Genomic DNA, 14,414 nt, shown 5'->3' with positions numbered 1-14,414 from the left:
AATGGAGAATTTAAGTCTTCCATAGTGCATACTCAGGCACTTGGGGACTGTGCCGCACAATTGGCAGAGCTGCATGCTCTTGTTCTTGCTCTCGAGTTTGCTGATCCTAATGTGAATACTCTTATTGTATGTGATTCTTACTACTTTGTCCAGTCTTTTAATGACAACTTATTCTTTTGGTCACAAAATGACTAGAGATACTCTAAAAGCAGCGCAATAAAGCATAAAATGCTTTGGGTTCGAGTGGCGGATCTTAAAAAATGTCTCCCACTGACACAGGTTGTCCATACTCTTGGCCATCAGCTTGTGGGAGCACATGCTGTTGGTAATTCTTTGGCTGATAAAGCGCCCAATTCTGCAGTAGTCACATGTTCCGTAGCAGCAGTTACAAGGTCCATGACTAATATTGATAATGACATTTTGGCAGCTATTGTTTCAACATAGGATGAAACGGTTCATCCACAGGATTTCCCTTCGAAGTATTCTTATCATTTTCTCCTGAACAAGTTCCTTATGATACAATTCCTACGGTTGGGGATCGGCTGATTCCAAACAAATACCGCAAACCTGCTTTGAACATTGCTGCACACTAGGGCATGGCTTCTGCTCATGCCGCAGCGTCGGCGACAGTCTCTAATTTACCGCAATGTTACTGGTGGCATGGTTTATATAAACAGACCCGTAATTATGTACTTTACAAATGAAACCCTCTACGGTCACGCGCCCACCGCAAACACAGCTGTGCATATTAAATCAGCCTTTTGACTGTGTCTATCTTGATCACTGCGGTCCGTTTTCCTCTGATAATGCATATAAACATATTTTGGTTGCAGTTGATTCATGCACTAGATTCCTTTGGGTTTGGCCACAACGCATTGCTGATGCTCAAACTGTCACAAGAGATTTGCCTGTCTTTATCGGAACATTTGCATGCAGCACCATCCATTCTGACTAAGGTCCAGCGTTTGCCTCTAAGGCGTACAAAGACACAATGCCGGCGATGGGGGTGCAGGTGCAGTTTTCATCTCCATACAGGCCTGAGGGCAATTCCATAGTGGAGCGAATGAACCGTGACTCAAAGTAATCTTTGACAGCTAGGATCTTGGGTATTGACAGGAACTGGCTGGTCCACTTTTATGGGGTTCAACATGCATTAAATAATCTCCCTAGAAGATCTCTGGGTGGGCAGACCCCGTACGAAATGCTCTTTGGCATTAAAATGTTTGTGCCAGACCTTGATGGTCTAGACGTTGTGGCGGCTGCTACAACTTTCGGCGTAAATAATCATTCTACTATGTTACAGGAACTAAAAAAGACCCATGACAGCTACGCAACTGAACATTTACCCTCTTCCAAGGATGCCGCACTGCTGATTTAGGTTGTTGGCTGGCTTCCGAAAATTGGAGATCTGGTGCGAGAAAAGCTGGAGAACAAAAAAGAAGTTGGTCCCACTTATCATGCACACTTTCCATTACTTGCATTGAAGTATACTCGTACAGTCATTCTACCGCCTTTACCTGGTCAAAAAGACAACAGATACATCTCAGAGGACAATGTCAAGTTACACCGTCTGGCCAATTCTGAATAGTGTCACTCCTGCTGTTTCGTGCACCACTATTTTTTTTAATCGGATCCCTGAAACAATATCGATGGACAGAATATTGACCTACACAAATATCGACGCTGGAATATCGAAGACAAAAATATCGACACCCTATCTACAACATTGTAAGTACAAAAATATCGATAAAAAAATATCGATGTTAAAAATATCGTAAGTAAAAATATTGGTTTGTTTTCTGTAAAAAAAAAGTAAAATAAAGTAAATAATAAAATAAACATTTTAAACATATTTAATAATGTTTAAAATTAGTAAATACATATCTAATAATAAAACTTTAATTAAAAAAATACATACAATATATAATATATACTTACTAAATAATAATTTTTAATAATTATTTTAATTACGTATAAATTATTAAAAAATACTATAAATTACAAACACATCTACACACATAAAATAAAACATTGTTATTGTTATTGTTATAGTGGGTTTATATAGCGCCGGGTCACCTACAGGTCTCAGGGCGCTTTGACCACCAAACATAACATCCGGGATATGAAAAAGGGTGGAGTGCCTAAGCTAAGCTGAGTGCTGTTCTGAACAAGTTAGTTTTCAAGGCTTTCCTGAAACGGAGTAGATTCCCCTCCTTTCGGAGTGTCTCAGGCAGGGCGTTCCAAAGGTTCGGTAGTAAAACCGAAAAGGATCTCCCTCCCATTGTGGCCAGCTTAAAACAAGGACATACAAGGAGTTTGGCATCAGAGGACCTGAGATTTCTTTCGGGTCTGTATAGCTCAATCCGCTCCTTTATGTAGGTCGGGGCCTTCCCATAGATGGCTTTATGGGCTATACAGAGGCTTTTAAAAACGGACCTCTGTCCAATTGGCAGCCAGTGTAGACTTTTTAATAGTGGAGAGGCATGCGTTCTCCGCGGTAGGTTAAAAATAAGTCTAGCGGCGTCGTTTAGGACTACCTGAAGTCTGTTTGTTAGCATTTTTGGCAGGCCTAAGTAGAGCGCATTGCCATAGTCGAGTCTTGACACTATGGTGGCCGAGACCACTGTGCGTAGCATCGACTGAGAGAGGAGAGGGACTAGTTTGCGCAACTGTCTTAAAAGACCCGTACAAGTGCCGACCACGGTGGAAACCTGGTTGGTCATTGAGAGGGCACTGTCCAATTTAATGCCCAGACTTTTAACCGTGGCTGCTGGCTGTGGGGTTGGGCCCAGCTCCTGGGGCCAATACATGTCACTCCAGAAAGAGCACTTGGATGGTACTATCAGCACCTCTGTCTTTTCCGGGTTAATTTTAAGTTGGTTTATGGACATCCAGTGGACCGTATATCTAAGTATGTCCTGCGCGTGTGACTGGGCTTGTGCTGTGTCATCTATGCCCAGCAACAGCTGTGTGTCGTCAGCATAGTTAAACACCCGACAGCCCATCCCCGCTAGTGTGTTAATCAGGGGCTGTAGATATATGTTAAACAGGAGTGGGGACAGTGCTGAGCCCTGGGGGACGCCACAAGTCAGCCTTCCCACTCCTGATACACTATCTCCCATCTGGATTCTCTGGGTTCTCCCAGATAGAAATGATTCGAGCCACCGAAGGGCTAAACCCTGAATCCCAAACCCTGCCAGCCTATTCAACAGAATGGAGTGGCTGACAGTATCGAACGCCGCTGATAGGTCTAACAAAATCATCAAAATCATAAATAAAAAGAAATATTTATATTTAATAAATTAATAAAATTAAATATATTTCAATATTTTTAAGGTTAATTAAATACAACATTATCTAAAAAAAAATACAAAAAATATTAAACACATAAATGAATAAAACTACTATTTAAAGTCCCAAAAAACCGACATGAAAATATTGGATAGCGTAGAACATAAAATTACTATTCCCACTCCAAAAAATTCAACAGTAGGGAAAGCGTTAAATAGCATAGGGGTAAAAATTACTATTCCCACTCCAGAGAGTGCAACAATAGGAAACATGTTGGATAGCGTAAGGGTAAAAATTACTATTCCAACTCTAGAGAGTGCAACAGTAGGGAAAGCGTTGGATAGCGTAAGGGTAAAAAATACTATTCCCACTGCAGAGAGTGCAACAGTAGGGAAAGCGTTGGATAGGGTAGGGGTAAAAATTACTATTTCCACTCCAGAGAGGGCAACAGTATAGAAAACGTTGGATAGCGGGTGGGTAAAAATTACTATTCCCACTCCAGTGAGTGCAACAGTAGAGAAAGCATTGGATAGCGTAGGGGTAAAAATGAATATTCCCACTCCAGTGAGTGCAACAGTAGGGAAAGCGTTGGATAGCGGGTGAGTAAAAATTACTATTCCAACTCCAGAAAGTGCAACAATAGGAAACATGTTGGATAGCGTAAGGGTAAAAATTACTATTCCAACTCTAGAGAGTGCAACAGTAGGGAAAGCGTTGGATAGCGTAAGGGTAAAAATTACAATTTCCATTCCAGAGAGTGCAACAGTGGAGAAAGCGTTGGATAGCAGGTGGGTAAAAATTAATATTCCAACTCCAGGGAGTGCAAAAGTAGGGAAAGCGTTGGATAGCGTAGGGGTAAAAATTACTATTCCCACTCCAGTGAGTGCAACAGTAGGGAAAGCGTTGGATAGCGAGGGATACAAATTACTATTCTTACTCCAGTGAGTGCAACAGTAGGGAAAGCAATGGATAGCGGGTGGGTAAAAATTACTATTCCAACCCAGAGAATGAAACAGTAGGGAAAGCGTTGGATAGCGTAGGGGTAAAATTACTATTCCCACTCCAGTGAGAGCAACAGTAGGGAAAGCATTGGATAGCGGGTGGGTACAAATTACTATTCCAACTCCAGAGAGTGAATAAGTAGGGAAAGCGTTGGATAGCGTAGGGTTAAAAATTACTATTCCCACTCCAGTGAGAGCAACAGTAGGGAAAGCATTGGATAGCGGGTGGGTACAAATTACTATTCCAACTCCAGAGAGTGAATAAGTAGGGAAAGCGTTGGATAGCGTAGGGTTAAAAATTACTATTCCCACTCCAGTGAGTGCAATAGTAGGGAAAGCGTTGGATAGCGGGTGGGTAAAAATTACTATTCCCACACCAGTGAGTGCAACAGTAGGGAAAGTGTTGGATAGCATAGAAATTAAATATAACATTCTTATAAATAATTTTTGTATTTAAAATAAATAATAATTTAAATTTTAAGCAACTCAACATCATTTACAAATACCCATAAATAATTATAAAAAACATAATTACAATTGAATAATTAATTAACAATACATTAACAATAAATACCAATAAATATTAATTAATAGATATTAGTTACCAAAAAAGAAATATTAAAAAAAAGTTTAAAATGAATTGATTAACAATTTTAAAACATTAAACAAAAAATTATTTTATACCAAAATATACCTTTTATGAAAACATTAATTAACAATTAATAAAAAATAATTTCCAAATAAAAAATAATTACAAATTAAAAAATGAATTACCAATAAAATAATGAATTACCAATTACAAACATTAATTACCAATTACAAACATTAATTACCAATTAACAAAATTAATTACCAATTACAAACATTAATTACCAATTAAAAAAGTTAATTAACAATTAAAAAATGTAATTGCCAATTAATAATTAATTCAAAATAATTTAATTATGAATACCAAAAATTAAAAATAAATCATTATTTAAATACAATTAAAATAATTCCCACCCAATTCCCCTGTAAACCCACTACCCGCTACAGAACTTACATGCAACAATTATTAAAATGAATTAATAACTCCTAAAAATTAATAATTAATTTACTATTATTAAATTACTTCCCACCCTATTCCCCTATAAACCCTCAACCCGCTCTGGTACTAAAACATAAAATGTATTTAAAAATAACATTATTAATATATAAAAATAGTACACATATAATTTAAAACAAGTAAAATACTTAACAAAAAACAATTAACACATACATATTAAATACATAATAAAATACATAACAAAAATACAAATCGATATTAGTAACATCGACATTAGTAACATCGATATATTTGATATCAATATTACTGACTTCGATATTACTTACATCGATATTAAAACAATCGATATTACTTACCTTAGGGTCGATATTCTGTCCAACGATATTCTTGACCTCGATATTCTGTACCTTCGATATTAAAAACTCGATAATGCTGTAGGTCGATATAAAAAACTCGATATTTAGACTGTGCACCCTTTGAATCCAGTAACTCCATCCACTTCCACTAATAACCGAGAATTCAATGACGAAATGCACACTATAGTTGACTGTTCACCTGTTCTGCCTTCTTCTTCTTCAAAAGTAAAAGTAAATTCTGCTTCCCCTACAGAGGAGTCCGATGTGGGGCTGCCGACTGCTAGGCAACAAGATGATTCAGATATGGAAACGGGTGGTTATTTTGGACGACATAACAGCTTTTCTTATGGCTCTTCCTCCTCATATTCCACCTTGGCAATTGGACCGACAAAATTGATTACTTTCGTTTCTTGGTTCTGAAAGAATTACATAGTACCTACTTGGACCTACATCTGGTTGGTACTTATCCTGATCTTCCTCTTCATGTCAATTGGGTTTGTTACAGTGTTTTTCAATGGCCATTACTTGCCAGAACGCCCTGCTGTGAATTTGGTCGACGGAATTCTGGCCCCTCATGCATCGTCCCATATCATGAAACATGATCAAACTCTTGTAAACATTTCAGTTTTCCCGGTTGCAGATGGCATCGTTTGGGATAAAGTTGCTTTTGAAATTCATGGCCCAACGGAAGTCTTTACCAATTACCATACCATACGTGTTTTCGCGTCTCCTTAGAAGATGTGGTGACACAGGGCATACATTCCGATGATAGGGATGTGTAAGCTGTACATTCATGGTTTTCTGATTTAAAATATTGCTCTGCCTTTGATGCTGAAGATTTGTATTTTAATTCTGCCAACTATGCTGATTTATTCTGTTATCAACATTATGGGCATCATTATTTACACAAAACAAATATGTTAAGATCTATTTTTAATTATACTCAATGGGAACATTGTCCAACTCCTATTCAGGGGAGTTCCAAAACCCTTCGTCATAAGTTCACTTATTTTACCGATTATGAAACGTCCAATCCAGATCCGATTTTTTTAAATTGCACTCCTCATCGCAGCCCAAATTTATTCTCAACCATTCTAAAGTGATCTATTCCTATTCTTTTAGAACTGAATTGACAAAGCAGGGCTATGATCACTTGAAAGATACCATTGATTTAAAATCTATTTGTGGCACTAAAACGTGACAGGTTCAGGATACTGAAGCTCTGCATCATGCCTGCCTGATTCCGACTCAATTATTTTTTTTTGAATGATACAGTACACCAAACCACTTGTATTGGCTTGGCGACTGCTAAAAATTTGAGTATTCCAACAATCCCTTCCTTAGCAGAATATGACGATTGGCAAACTCAAACTAATTATGCCATTGATGTATCACAAGCTTTGTTTCGGAATGACACTTTTAATGTTCCAGAGATTGACCAATCCAGTTGGTTAGTCTGGCAAACAAGTTCAAATGTATGTCAACTTCATTTTTATAATGTAACATAAGGTTTTAAACAGACTCGACCATGTCCTCGTTTTCCAGCTTTACATACAGTCACCACATATTCAGTGGGTAAGTTATACCAACAATGGTTAGAACATTCCACTTTGTCATCCGTAAAACAACACTTGTCACTCTTGTCGAGCGGCATTGATTTGGCTGATTTTATTTTAGGTCCTAGAGCTCCTCGCATTAAGAGATTTCTCTATGCAGTTTACAATAAAATGTGCAAACTTTCGCAGATGGAAGCATCCTTTCGTCTGCGTCAAATTGATCAGGCAAATTTGGAAAAAGTTCTTGCTGTGGTCGACAATGGCATCAGTACGCTGTCTACACGCATTTATACTTTGCATAACATAGTTTCTTCTGTTATTGATATTGATCAGACTGATGTATCTGTGTTGTATCATGGTCAAGAAGAATTACGATCTGTTATGCAGTTTGCCTGGACGTTACAAACTCTCAAAATGGGAAAAGTCACGTGGGATTACTTGAATGCTTCTGCTTTGTTTTTACTCTTTAATGTGACGGATAAACAGAGATTTATGTAACCGTGGGTGGAGAGCTCCGCTCCGCCCGCGGAATGTGTGGAGTTGTGCCTACTCGGCGTTCAGTGGAGAATGCGGAGTAGGCACAACTTGGCACACTCCGTGGCAGAGCCGAGTTGCCCGGCCCCCGCCTCCACCCCCCCAGGAAGAATGACATGATATATTTATTATAGGTAAAAAAAATAAACACTTACCTTGACTGCGGCGTCCTCGGGCTGCCATCCTCCTCTTCCTTGGTTTTACGATGATCTGCCTTGCGAGAGATGCGCACGCGCATGCGCAGATCATCGGGCAACTGAGGAAGAGGAGGACGGCAGCCCAAGGACGCCACAGTCAAGAGAAGTGTTTACTTTTTTTTTGACCGTTAATGTATATTTAATGTCATTCTTCCTAGGGGGGTGGAGGCAGGCGGCAGAGCGGAATTCCCACAGAGTTGGTCCCCAACTCTGTGGATTCCGCACAGTGCCACTCCGCCCAGACTTAGATTTATTTCCATGAAAGATGCTACTTATATGCGTTGCAGGTGGCTAGGACATCTAGCGAGATTCAATCGCTACTGAACACAAACCTCCCACTTCATTTTGGGGAGCCAATACATCTAATATTTAATGCGTCTGATACCAAAGGCCTTGCTCAATTTTTTTAAGAATGTGGGATCCGGCCTGGTGACTTTGTTTCAGATGATATTTGGAGTAATACTGGATTTAATTCATTCCATCTTTTCTAGCGTTTTTGGAGGCTTACATTTATTACTGGCACTGGCTGGTGGATTTCTGATCCTTATCCTCCTGCTATGCAATGGCTGCTCATCGTGTAGTACTACACAGACCAGGCCAATTGCAACTGAAGCGTGATCGATTGTAACAAATTTGGGGATGCTTCCCATTGGCAACGCTTAGCGTGAGTTATGGACTGACGTTTCGCTTTGCCTATTTCACTTGCGTGCAGCCTGTGTTCTACTGTCAATGGTGTCCCTTCAATTGGGCTTTCGATTTTTGCATCTCCAATACGTCATGTTCAGACCCAGATTTTGACCAGTTAATGGGTCCCTTAGTGGCCCATGATCAGGCCTGTTCTGGGACTGTCCAGATGGCGCGTGCAGCTGTGGCCCATGATCAGGCCTGTTCTGAGACTGTCCAGATGGTGCGTGCAGCTGCACTTGGCGTTTTGGCTGAATGGGATATCTGTGCAGCTGCCCAGAATCTCCTACAATGGAGTTTCATCGAAAATCACGCAAGTTGTCCAGCTATGCTTTTGGAAGCATCAGATTACGTGGAGCATGTCTATTCCGTTGATGTACTTATTTGGATGGCATCCCTTTTTTCTACTAACAATAGGGATGACCTTTTGGAGTGAATTGTTCACATACTTTTATGGATATTCCACCTCCATCCAATCTTGTGTTCTTCAAGACGACTACATTTTAAACATTAATTGTTTTACACATTTTTTTTTAATCAGGTTTTTTAAAGCACTTTTGAACTCTGCTTGGCTTTGAACTCTGTTTTGGTGTTTTGTCTATATATTACAACCTTACCAAGGGGAGGGTTTTATATGGCTGTTAGGGTAATTCTCGACATTGCTAAGTTAGCATGAGCTCTGCTGCCATGATGCTTCTTTTACGCATGGTATTACATGGTTTTATATTGCTAGACTCCGTTTGTGCCTTTCACATGAAAACTGCCTGCTTTCTGCGTTCTCTACTTATTCCTGGAGTTTAGTCTGAACACGATATGCAAGGTCGATAAACATGACCCTTGCTATTCGGTTCTGGTCAGTCCCTAGCTCCTAGACAAAACATGCTAAACATAGCTGCACTGCTGGAGACTCGTCCTTTGATATTATGGGGATACATGTTGTTCACTAACACTTGGAGAGAGATCTTGCCTTGGAGAAGAGTTATGCTGTACCTATGATGTAAACCTACCATCTAGGCTTTAAGGTATGGGGTCTGCTGACAAAGCTCAGATCTTCCTTTATATAATAAACTTCAAGTTGCCAAGGGGAGGGTGGTTAGGTCTTAAAGTCCTTTTTCCACTGACTGTAATGACAACCCCTTTTGTATTCTATGGTATTATAACAGTACGAACTGTATTAGGTTTATGCATTTTGCTGCTAGTATTGGCTCGTATACTGAATCATAGAGCACGATAGTTAAAATAAACATTTTGAACTATACAGTGACTCTGTTCACAAACGCGTTAAAAATACAAAAAACAAACTTGTAGAAAATGGGAAAAAATGGAGGATGAATTATGAGTCCGGACCACAAGAGACTTATAAATCCTCTCTGGCTACCTACAAGAAATTGATATTAGCAGAAAAAAGTAAATACTTCACCCGAAAAATAGAGGAGGATAAAAACTCGAGCAGAGAACTTTTCACCATAGTAAAAAAATTAACAAAAAATGACAACTCAGAGTTTTGCAATGTCTTGGGCCAGTTCATTGCAGACAAAGTAGGTAGTGTTTATGAGTCCTTCAAAAGTACAGCTAATCGTACATGCAAACAACCAAACAGTGAAAGGAATGACCTCCACATAACACCGACAATCGGACACTCCTTCCAATTTCACCCTCCTTCCACCGACCAGATTCTTCAGGTTGTTAGGCGTACAAAGTCAGGAGGCACTTCCGATCCATGCCCACCTAAGGTAATGTACCTTTTCCCCGAACTATTGAGTGAGCAAATAGCACTGCTTTTCAAAGAAATAACGAACTCTAACCACTTCCCTGAGACTTGGAAAACAGCATCAGTACTGCCACTTTTAAAGAAACCCACTCTATACCCACAAGAACAGGGCAATTATAGACCCCTAGCAAGAATACCCTTTCCGGCCAAAGTTTTGGAGAAACTATTGAACAGGCAGCTGTCCCAATTTCTCAAAGAGCCCAATACGCTAGACCACTCACAATTCGGCTTTCGAGAAGGGCATGGAACTGAAACAGCCCTGTTGATGGCCACAGAGGAACTTAGGTATATACTGGATGCCAGGGGAAAGGCCTCCTTGATTCTATTAGATCTCTCGGCGGCCTTTGACACGTTAAACCACGATATCCTACTCTGTCGCCTCAGAGATGCAGGAGTGCATAAGTCAGCTCAAACTCTAATAGCCTCCTACTTATCAAATAGGACGTTCACGGTGGAGCAGGGAGAGGTAAAATCCAAACCTTTCAGTTCCCCGTGCGGTGTTCCCCAGGGGTCGTCACTAAGTCCCACTCTATTCAACTTATATGTGGCACCCCTGGCGGCAATAATAAGGGTTTAGGGCTTTATCCCAGTCTCTTACGCCGACGACACACAAATCGTGGTGTCTATCACTAATAACATTAAAGAGACGGCTGAGAAATTCAAGAAATGCATGGAACACATTTTCCAGTGGATGCAGGGCAACTGCTTGAAACTAAATGGAGATAAAAGTGAAGTAATGCTGATGGGGACAGACATGCAAGGCGGGTCTCAGGAATGGTGGCCAGACAGCTTGGGCCAACGTCCCTCCCCAGTTTTCCAATTTACATCTCCAGCACATTAAATCAAGTAAAGTAAAATCATACATCATATTCGCCCTATACATATAAATCCTCATCCCATTCCCAACCATCGGCCGGCTGTAGAGCAATAGTGAGGATAACGGGGGCCATTTGGCCATCTCAGATGTAAGTGCGTTGTCTGTAAAACCTGACTGAACTAAGAAGGAACTACCCTTCCCCACTTCCCCAACCCCCATCCCTTTCCCCAACCTCCCCCCCACCCCCCCCTTCCCCCTGCTGCTGGGTCCCAGAGAAAGAAAATAAAAAAAAAAATAAAAAAATTAATAATAGGGTCTATGTCAACTGCTCTCTATAGCGAGTTATCAAGTGGCCCGTCGCCCTGGGTCTGGGCCTCCCCCTGCCCTGAATTGACCACTGACGAACTGCTTTGCGTCAACAGGGCATCCTGTCCCACCAACTCCTGAAACATTACCCCCCCAAGCCTGTAGGACCTCAGGAAGCTTCCCATCCCTCCTTGTGTGCCTCATATGCTACTCTTCCGCCAGTGCCCATTCTCTCAGATCTGCCTTCCACTTCAGCAGCGTCGGGCCCTGTGGGGACAACCAATGAATTGCAATGCGACGTCGGGCTGTAACCAGTGCTAGCATTAGGAACCGTCTGCTCACCTTTCGTTTAGGGTCTCGGGGGATTAAGCCCAGGAGGCAGGGGCGCGGGTCCAAATCTATTACCCATCCCGACACCCTCGCCAAAACCTCCAGAACCGACACCGAGTATGATTGGACGGTGCTGCACGCCCACACCATGTGCACAAAGTCCGCCAGGGGACTGCGGCATCGCGGGCAATGGGAATCCTTGGTATTGTCAATAGTCTGGAGACGTCTACGGGAGAGGTAGGTCATGTGTATAATATTATATTGAATTTGTTTAAAACGGTTGCTTGCCGCTACCTTCCTCACACTTTCATGTATCTTTTCCCATTCACGGGGGGTGATCTCCTGTGGACACGCCTGCTGCCATTTATCCTCTACCACCAAGGGCTGCAGCCGTTTATCTTCTCGCAGAGCCCTGTAAAGGTGCGTCACGAACTTCCGTCCCACCGCCATTGCCAACATTGTGACTAAAGTGTGGGTGTGTGCTGGGGCCTCCGGAAACGTGGGCCACATCTGCCACGCTGTCGCCACTAGTTTGGCGTATTGAAGGAATTGCCCCGGTCCGAGTTCGAAGGCGAGGACCGCCTCCTGATAAGAGATGAATTTGTCGTTGGGATACATATCAGCCAGCATAAGCCAACCTCCCTCTATCCACTTATCCGTGGACATGACCCGTGCAATGCGGGCAAAGGGCGGCATCAGCCAGAGATCCAAGTCAGGGGCGAACGGCGTGCTACCGATGTGTCGTCGCACCACTCTGTCCCAGATCGCAGCCCCAGTCGTATCAGTGGGGGGATGTGATCTCGTCGCCCCCCCACCTGCCAGAGCAACGCTCCCAGTTGCCCATTCCCATAGGTCCCTGCCAGCAGGTACCGCTCCCAGGAGGGGTCCGTATCCAGCCAAGCAATGGCATGTTGCAATTGTGATGCGAAGTAATACAACTCCAGATCAGGGACTTCTAATCCTCCTGCGCTCCACCTACGCTTCAGGACTTCCAAACTCACCCTGCATCGTCTCCTGTTCCATAATAGAAGGACCAGGAGGGAGTCTTGCTCCCGAAAAACTCGGTGCGGCAACTCATAGAAGGATCCCTGCATAGTGTACAGACAGCGTGGGAGTACCACCATCTTGATGAGAGCGATTTTCCCCATCAAGGAGAGCTTAAGGGTGTTCCAGAAGGCAATACTGCCCCTCAGACCCCGGATTATCCGCCCCATGTTATCTTGGAAGAAAGCAGCCGAACTACGACTAATCCAGATCCCTAGATAGCGGAGTGAGTCGTCCATCCATGGTAGTCCCATCTCCGGACGCGGGACCCCCTCCCCCTCAGACCGCTCTCCAATCACGTAGAGCTGGGATTTCGCCCTGTTGACTGCAAGGCCTGAAGCAGCTGCAAACTGCGACAACTCAGCCATCAAGATCGGCAATGAGTTTGTCGGCTGGCTCAAATATATCAGTCCGCGTACAAGGACACCACATGCTCCACTTCTCCTATCTCAATGCCCCGGCCTTTAAGCGCCATACGGAGATGACACGCCAATGGCTCCATTGCCAAGGCAAAGAGCAGGGGATAGAGAGGGCACCCCTGACGTGTTCCTCTCGATATCGGCATGTCATCCGAGACATAGCGACCCGTACGGACTCTGACCACAGGCCTGGTGTTTAGTAGTTGAACCCACTTTATAAACCCCTGCCCCAGTCCCAGTTTTAAGAGCACCTTCCAGAGGTAGGCCCAGCGAATCGAGTTGAACGCTTGTTTGATATCCAAAAAGACAAGCGTGCTTTGCTTGGCCCGTCCCTCCAAGGTTTGCATGACGTGTGCCAGGCGGCGGATGTTCTGCAGGGTGTTCCGGCCCGGAATAAACCCCGATTGATCATCGTGGACCAAACGTCTAAAATAGGGAAGGAGTTTAGAGGCCAGCACCTGACTGATAATCTTTAAGTCGACATTCAGCATGGATATAGGTCTATAGGATCCAGGACGGAGAGGATCCTTACCGGGCTTGGGGATCATGACTATCGTTGCCGCCCGCATGGAGTCTGGGAGTAAGCCCCGGTTATAGGCCTCCATTGCAGTTTCAAGGAGCTTCGGGACCAAAACCCCCTGGAACTCTTTACAGAGTTCGGCCACTAATCCGTCCATCCCCGGGGATTTTGCCGTTTGCAGATGGGCTATCGCGGACCGCAGTTCCTCCTCTCGGAGTGGCCCTCCCAGCTCCTCCTGGCTCTCCTCTTCAATACCGGGCAGTTGTACCCACTCGAGGTACACCTCTGTGGTCGCGGCATCCGCGAAAGGCTGCGATTCCGAGTATATTTTGTATAGATGGGATCGGAACACCTCGTTAATCGCCTGCTGAGTATACACCATCTGGCCCAGTGCATTCTGCAGTGCCAGAATCGGATGGGGTTGGGTTTCTGCCCGGATCAAATGCGCCAACAGCCTCCCCACCTTGTCGCCCTCCGCGTACCATCTCCGCCTGCTGGCTGTCCTATTAAATTTGCCAAGCGAGGCCCAGGTGTTCCCCAGCT

The sequence above is a fragment of the Lissotriton helveticus genome, chromosome 3_1, assembly GCF_964261635.1.
Source record: "Lissotriton helveticus chromosome 3_1, aLisHel1.1, whole genome shotgun sequence".
NCBI classification, from domain to species: Eukaryota; Metazoa; Chordata; class Amphibia; order Caudata; family Salamandridae; genus Lissotriton; species Lissotriton helveticus.
This window is presented reverse-complemented; position numbering follows the sequence as displayed.